The 8858-nt window shown below is 40.4% G+C and overlaps 1 protein-coding gene across 1 annotated transcript in view; it reads left to right on the forward strand.

The window, feature by feature from the left end:
• The window catches only part of LOC122808104 (apolipoprotein A-IV-like), a 30360-nt gene extending 30184 nt beyond the window's left edge, over positions 1 to 176 (forward strand). Inside the window, exon 4 of the mRNA XM_044079077.1 lies at positions 1 to 176. This exon is cut by the window's left edge and continues 1291 nt beyond it. The gene's annotated coding sequence lies outside the window, so the exon portion shown is untranslated.
• The last annotated feature ends 8682 nt before the right edge of the window (positions 177 to 8858 follow it).

Genomic DNA, 8858 nt, shown 5'->3' on the forward strand with positions numbered 1-8858 from the left:
TATGATACTCTGAGCCTTCATGAAGAAGAGTATAATGAACACTCCTGCTTACAATTTTACCTAGCACATTTGAATTGATAAAATTATGTTCTGTACCATTTTTCATGCACAAAAATGAATAACCTGTACTAGTCTATATGGCTAGTAATGTATAAATAAACACCAATATGGCAGAACTGACCTGTTTTATACTTTCTCTTTTGCTTACTATAAGAGCTATTAGTGAGTGAATGGTGTGTGAACTAACAAAAAGTAACACTACAGGAGTAGATAAACTCTCACTGGAAAGGGATTTGAATTTTTATAAATGCTAAAATTAAAACCACAGGTGAACACAGCACTAATTATAGAAATGTCAGCTATGTGTCTGAGAAATCTTTACAAATCAAATGTAAAAAAGGGATGGTTAATCAGAACTGTCTATTCTGAAGAAGACTCAAAGGTCAATTAGCCAGAAATAATACTTAAAAAAATACATCTTGCATTCTCTCCCTACAACAGCAACATTTTCTCTAAGAGCTGGTGGTCTACCAGCTAGTTATATGTGTTTGTTGGGTAGAGGTGAAATAATATATTTATTACTGTGTGATCCCTTTTATTCTTCATCAATAGGATATAAAACATGTTTGCTCCCTTTCAGAAATGTATTTACCAATATTCATCAGCATTTCTAATACTAATCCATTGTTGCTGCTTTTTTCCCATATTTGGAATATAGCTCTATCAATTTATTTAATAAAAAAATCAGAATTTTTAAGGGTTATTCTTTTCAAAAGGAGAAAACATTTAAATAATGCAGAACAGACAAATATGAGAAAGAACCATTTCCAGCATAGTTTTTGATAAGTTTGTTTATCTTAGAAATACCACTTTGTTCTGTTATTGTTCCAGTTTCTCAAAGAAAGTATTCATATTTATCAATTTACTTTTTGTGTTTTGGAATACTCACTTTAATTTAGTGTTTTCTACATTTTCTATATTTTTATCAGTTAAATGGGAAAGGCAAAGACTGAGACAAGAAAAGGACAATATTTAGGTAAACAGGTTAAATGGTTTATCATTTAGGAGTACATATACTGATTTCTCACTCATTGAGGCAGAGATGTCCCTGCAAGATCCTATTGCACAATCACTTCTAAATATGTAGCTTCTATGTATATGGAGCTTAAGGTCTCAACCAACCCATCAGGTAAAATCCCAGCTAGTAGTGATGGTGAGTCTCTGGCTGACTATCTTTCCATAGCACCCCATCATCACTAGCTGAAGACCAAGAGGGCTGGTGACCCCCAGTCCTGAAAGGTTAAACTCTTAAGTGAAGCTGAATGGAAATAGTCTTTGATGCTTAGGAGAGAAAGGGCTTAGTAAATCCTCTATGTGGGTGTGTTTGCAGATATATATATATATATATATATATATATATATATATATATATATATATATATATTCATTTTCATTTAATTTAATAACATATTTAATAAGTGTCAGTGGGTCACTGAGCTCAGCAGGTAACACATTCGCCTTTATGATTGAAAGATCAGAAGACTGTGGGGTACAATTCCCACCACAGTGGATTGGATTACTTTTCAATTACTGACACTATAGCGTTGAAGTGCTACACTCCAGAGTGTGCCATCCTTTGTATGAGATGCTAACCCAAGGTCCAATCTGTTGTCCAATGTTGCCCCTGGTGGGGGTGTGGATAAGTTGATCCAAGGCATTGGAGTTTATGAATTCCAGAAAGCGTTGAGCGAAGAAGTTGGTACATGAGTAGTTTTCCCAGTTAATGGTGGGGTAGTTGAAATCGCTCATTATTAGGGTGTTTGGTTGAACCCTAATATTTTCTAGTACATCAAGAAAAGAGGAGTGGGAATCCTGGGGCATCATGGGTGATCTGTAGCAAGCTACAATTTGGATTGCAGTTTTGCCAAGAGTTAGTCGCACTTGGATAACCTCAGCTGCATTATGCTGAGAAACTAGCCTGGAGGTGTGGATATCCTTAATGAATATGGACACACCTCTGCCTTTGGTGTTCCAGTCCAGGTTACATGGCCAAAAAGTGTGGTATGAGTTATAGCCTGGTAGTGCAGGGGTGCTCTCTGGAGCCTTGAACCAGGCCTCAGTGACTGCACAGATATCGATGTTCTCCATTTTAAGGAGTGCCTCGAGTGAGTGCATTTTGAGATTTAGACTTCTAGCATTGAGTAGCATCACCCTCAGTTTTTGCTTGCCTGTTCCCGTTACGGTGGTGAATTTGTCATTTGAATCTTGCCTAAAAAAGGCACTATAGGGGCGGCAAGAACCTCATCATTTAACATTTCTTCTCCCACGTCCTCATTACACAGTTGCACTCCTTCCAAATTTCATTCTGACCTACAATATTTATTGCTGTTTCTTTTTGTAAAATTTAATTCTGCTCTTATAACATTGGACATTCAAAATAAAAAAATGCCATGTTCCGTTACATTTTCCAACTTTTCCTACACAATTTTGAACCGAGTACCCCTTTTCCTCATACTCTGCACATATTTCTTTAGATGTTCTTGAACTAAATGATTGTCTTCCCAAAAAAGAAAATGTTTTTGTATGGCCCAATATTTGATATTTCTACCTTTGGCCAACAGCATTAAATACACTTAGTATATGAGCAGTATGTCCTCCCTTCACAGTTAATGCACCCCACAGCCATACCTATCTCATTTGGCATTTGCTGCTGCTTCTCAGTCTGGAGCCCCTTGACACTAGGTTTAGGAGTAAAGGCACATAAGCTCAAGCCAAAGGCTCTGTCTCTGTCTGCCTTTGAGATTATTACAAAAATTTTAAGTAGTAATTTGGTTACAAAACACACTTAGGACTGCAGTTCTAACCACAGAACTTCTACTGCAGCATGCCACTGAATTTGACTAATGTTTTAGCTGCTAGAAAGCATGGCATTGCAGCCACAACACGTTACAACTAAAGCATATATATTTTTTTTCTGGAAAATATATCTGAGATACTGCAAACCTACTACACATATATTCTGGACATTAGTTTTACTTAGCCATTTCTGGAAACATCAACAACCCCCCAGGTGGAAACAAAACATACTATCACATTGTCACAACAAAAGCCATCTGAAACTCTGGCTTTGCTAGATAACATATGTCAGTTCCCTGAAGACAGTTCTTAATAAAAAAATGGTACTTGTAAAAATGTGGTTTGGTAGAAAACATGCATGTGCTGTCCCAGTGGTCTGTGCCACTTTTGAAACAATACACTACCTCTAACTGAAGGAAGCACATAAATATAATGGTCATATAGCTTCTTGCCAGATTCTGTCCCCCAAATGGCCATATCAGCAATCAGATGTGATCCTGAAACTGCTATTTGCTTTGGTACATCACATGCCCCAATCTTATTGTGTAGTGGTCAAATACCCCCTCTGTGGAACCCAACAAAGTACCAGACCCTGACAACACATGCATTCTGAAATGCTAGCTTTGTTACTTGTGTGTAAGAGTCCATATGATAGTGGCCTGAAGACAGTTCACATTAAAAAAATCAGGGACTTGTAATAAGGTACTTTGGCATAAAACAGAAACATACTGCCCCAGAAAATGATGCCCCTTCTGACAGGGTATATTACTTCTGAGTGTGAAAGAATCACAAAGTTCAATGGTCATATTGCTCTTTGATAGATAATGTCATTCTCAAACAAATCTTATCAATTATCAGTCAAAAGGGATCCTATAACAGCTATTTGATTTCATACATTCAGCCACCCCAACCCTTTTCTCCAGCGGTCATATAGCACCCAGATGGACACCAAGCATAGCTGCAGACTGTGACAACAAAATCACCATGAAAACCTGGATTTATCTGCAGTATATGAGAAGCCATATTTCATTGCCATAATGATAGTTCAGATAAAAAAGCAATGACTTCTAATAAAGTATTTGGTACAAAGCATATACTGTCCATCTGGAATGTCCAGCTTCTGAGAGGGTACGCTACTTTTGGTTGTGAAGCACTAAAATAAATATTATGGCCATATGGTAATTTAACAGATCTTGACTCTCCAGAAGAATCATATCAATAATCAATCAGAGGTGATTCTATAACTGCCATTTGCTTTTATAAATCACTTGTTTCCAGCATTTTGTGCAGAGTACCAAGGTAGAAACTAAGCATATTACCAGACTGTGACAACAAAAGCCATTTAAAATGCCTGATTTACTAACTGTGTTTAAGAGGACTTGTTTTGGTTCTCTTAAGAAAATTCACAATAAAAAGAAATTATGGACTTCTAACAGGGTACATTAGTACAAAACATATGCACACTGTCACAGTGGAATATGCCCCTACTAGGAAGTTACAGTACCTCTGACTTTTAAAGAATCACAGAAATGTAATGACTATATTGCTCTTTAACAGATATTCCCCTCCTCACAAAATATCAAATCACATATAACTATATCACGTAACACGTAACATATGTCCTTTGGCCCTCAGTGCAGCAGTATGGTTGTGCCTTTTGCCCTCAATACACTCCTAAAAGGTTCCTTTGATCCTCAATGCAAGGTATGGATAGATATATCTAGTCCCCCCCCTATGCATCCCTGGTTGTGGTTTAGAATCCTACCTGCCTTGCATCAATGTGGTTTGATCCAGCCCCCCATTCATCAGTGGTGTTGAACTGACCAGGCCCCCCCATGCACTACAAGGGTGCTACTGAACAGGCCTCATATGCATCTCTAGAGATGGTTCATTCCAAGCCATCCATACACCTGTAAGGTGGATTAGTCCAGGCTCCCCCACAAACCTGGGGTGGATCTGCCTGGATTTCCTATGCTTCCTGCGATGTGCATTAATGAGAACCCCCACTCGCCCCTGATAGTGGTCTGTTCCCCATTCATTCCTGGTTCTGCTTTGGTCCAGGCTTCCCACTCATCCCTAGCTGTGGTTTTGTCCAGGATACCTACTTACCCCTTGTTGTGGTTTAGTACGGGTCCCATATAACCTTGAGGGGTTTTTTTTCCAAGCTATGCTACACATCCCTGGAAGTGGTTTGTGCCAGGCCCAGCTCCCTCATCTTTCAGAGGGTTAACCCAGGCCTCACAATTCATCACTGAGATGGTTTGTTCCAAGCACTGCAAAGCAAGCTTGGGTTTAGTTTGTTCCAAATCCTGCAGTGCACCCTTTGTGGTTGTTCATTTTGAGTCTCACCATGCACCCCTGGGTATGGGCTGTTCTCACAAGAGTCTCCTGATAGTTGATATTGGGGTGGTTTGAGGGATTTTGGTTTATGGCCATAAACTCCCTTCACACTCATTCTAAGCAGAAGGGCATGCACAGTGGTGACAACACTGCTCACTTCTGCAAGAGATATTGTGAGTCAGCAGATCTTCCTCCTTCACTGACTACTGTTCACCAGGGTCAGAGTCATGGTGTTATGCTACTTATGCTTTTGTCACTGTCTGGAACATTTTTTTATTCTAGAATTGAAAAGTTGTTCCAGAGTGTTTCACTACTTCACATTTTTAGTTTTGTTTGCAGAGTTGCCTCTTACCTCCAGACTCCTGCTCATCTTGAAGTGATTCCTCGGGCTCCCATGCATCTGGAAGTGGCTCCTTCTGGCTCTCTGTGCACCCCTAGAAGTGGTTAAGTGGTTGCTTCTGAAATACTGTACTCCTGGAAATGGTTCTTTCCATCCCCCACAGTCTTGGAAGTTGCCTGCCTGTACCACTGGAACCTATTCTTTCAGCCCCCCATCCCCTTGAAATGGTTCCTTCTGCCCTCCCCAAACTGGTTCCTTTTACCCCCCCCCCCGAATGTGGTTCCTCTTGACCTGCCTGAACACCTAGATGTCTTTTTTTCTAGCCTCCCTGGATGTGGTTCCTTTTGGGCCTTATGCATCCCTGGAAGTTATATCCTTCTGGTCCTGCACATATGGAACATTGTTTCTGGACCCCTGCACATCCAAAAAGTCATTTATTTCTACCTCACCCTGCACCTCTGAAAGTGTTCTTTTTCTGCCATTTGCACCACTGGAAGTTGTTTCTTCCTGTCATGTGCTCACCTGTAAGTGTTTTCTTCTTACCATCTGTAGCTCTGGAAGTGGTTTCTTCCTACATTCTGTACATCTGGAAGTGGTTCCTTACTTTCAGAGTCCACCAAGTCAGGCCATCAGGGGTGGTCTGAAATGTTTTTTATGTACTAAAAACACACTGTAAGCATTAGAAGAAGGGAATGAACTGGGCTGACTGAACTTCACACTTCTGCAATGATTGTCAGCTAACAGAACTGCCCCTTCCAAGGACCAGAGGAAGTGCTACCACTGCAATTGATAGCAATTATTCTTCTATGACTGTTATTTAATAATTGGCTATAGAAGGAATAAAATTGACATTTTACTTCTGTCCCACATGCTCCACTGGAAGTAGTCATTTCCAGCCTACCGGCTCCACTGAAAGTACTTCCTTCCTATCTACACACAACCTGGAGGTTGTTCCTTCTGGCCCCTCCACACTGCTGGAAGTGGTTCCTTCTGCTCATTATCTCCCTTTAAAAGTGGTCCCTTCTGCTCCTTCCCACTACTCAAAGTGGTCCCTTCTGGTCCCCTATACCAATGAAAGTGGTTCATCTCAGTCTCTCCACACCCCTAAAAGTTGTTTCTTTTGGTCCACCTTGCAGCCTTGTAATTCATTCCTTCTGACCCCCACACCCCTGAGAGTGGTTCCTTCCCCTTGCTCCACTGAAAGTGGTCTATTCTGACCCTAGAACCACAGAAAGTGGTTCATTCTGGACCTCCTGCACTACTGATAGTGGTTCCTTCCAGCCCCCTTGGAACCTTGAAAGTGGTTCCTTCAGATTGAAATTAATTCTTTCTGGTCCCCCCACACTTCTGAAAATAGTTCCTTCCAGTCTCTAAGCACACCTGAAGGCAGTTTCTTCCTGGCATCACCACAACCCTTAAAGAGATTTTCTACTTCCTTACCTAGGTTATCAATACTAGGGCAGCTACTTAACTTAGTCACTTGGGTCATAGACAAGTTTTAATCCTTGTACCATGCTGCCAGGCTGCTAAACATTTTGTTCTTCAATTGATAACAGGTTTCAGAGAATCTTTACTTCTTAATTTTTTTATGAAGGAGAACCAATTCTTCTCTCCAGCAGTAGCTTTGCTCTTCTCCAACTTTTTAAATTATAGATAAATTTCACACCTTTTAGTTTTCATTGCTTCTACTTGTGTTAGGACAGATATTTATAAAATTATTCTCAGCAACTTTGGTTTGGTAAGATAGACTTCAGACATCCAGTCACCCTCGTGTGGGGAACTGTAAAAGTTTGAGACTTGTACAATTCTGGTTTATTTTTCCCAATTTTATTTCCTATGAGCAGACCAATACATTTACTTTCATCAAAAGTAAAGGTCTCAATCCAAAGTGATCAATTTTTCAGAACAAGTACAGATTCCGCAAAATGAAAAAGTAGTTGCCTTGCCAAAGGTAAGGTGCACAGCCATTCTAAAAAGGGGCATTGTTTCACTCAACAACCATGACCTTGAAACATGGGCCACATGTCAACAAACAGATCATGCTGCAAGTGAGCAGTGCAAGAATTTTTCAAGAATAGTTCTGTAAAATGTGTTGCATATCTAATGACTCACTAGGCCAAGATGAGTCAACATGAAACATTTGCATGCCTTTATCTGTTCATCTTTCCCCAGATGGGTCTCAAATCTCAACAAGGAAATTATTCATGGCCACTTAAAATTATCCCCTGTAGCCTTGCCCATCTTGCTTGATATGGGTACTGTATGTCTCCTTCCACTGCCATATAATACATGGCAACAAAGATGATATAATTAAGTCTCAGCAGTGGAACTTTTATGTTGCTTTTTGCCACTCCTGCCTGCCATTAATTAGGCCCTTTGGTCAACTGACCTATTTATTCCCTCATTAAACAGTGAGAGTCTGCCAAGAGGGGCCATCGGGGTGGATTGAGGGTTTTTGATTTATGATCCTAAACTCCTCTCTCACACACACACACACACACACACACACACACACACACACACACACACACACACACATATACATGCACACACACACACACACACACACAGCAAAAAGAGGTAGTGCTCTGGGCTGACTGCTCTGATCACTTCTGCAAGTGGTATTGTCAGCTAGCAGAACTGCCCCTTCCCTATATCACTGGTCACCTGGATCACATTTATTTATATCAAATTTTTTTTTTTTTATCTTGATTTTTTTTTTTTTTGCTGTTGCTGTTGTTGTTGCCGGTGTCTGTCTGTCTGTATGTGTCTCTCTCGCTCACTCTCGCTCTCTCCGTGGCTGCAATGAAATGATTGCATGTGTGGACAGCAAGTACAGCATGCTTTTATAGGTATCTGCACATGTGCATGTGATGGCCTCTGCACCAATTGGTGGCCACCATTTGGTAATTGCATGCAGCCTGCTGTATGATAATTGCAGTACTCACTGTCATAGCAACCCAATGCTATAAATTGCTAGGTCAGGTAGGCATAGGCCTTTCAGCTTTCCAAAGTGGGGCCCATGCTTGTTTGCTGTGGACACTGTAGTGTAAGTCAGAAGGTTGGTATACTTCTTATATCTGAAGCTAGGGGTGTAGTCAGTGATTTGAATGTTGTACTCAGACCTGAATGTTGCCACTTCCAGTACACAGTTGACAGTGATTTGCTACTGAAAATGGAAAGGGGAGTGGTGGGACTCGAACCGGGAATGCCTCCTCTTTGTGTGAAAGCTCTTCCACTATGCTATTGCTATTTGGCTTCATTTACATATTAGTAGTTTATTATCCTCTTCGATGTCTAAACTGCTTACTGTAGCTAAGCA

The sequence above is a fragment of the Protopterus annectens genome, chromosome 8.part0 (genome assembly GCF_019279795.1).
Source record: "Protopterus annectens isolate FY-2018-M chromosome 8.part0, PAN1.0, whole genome shotgun sequence".
Classification (NCBI taxonomy): Eukaryota; Metazoa; Chordata; order Ceratodontiformes; family Protopteridae; genus Protopterus; species Protopterus annectens.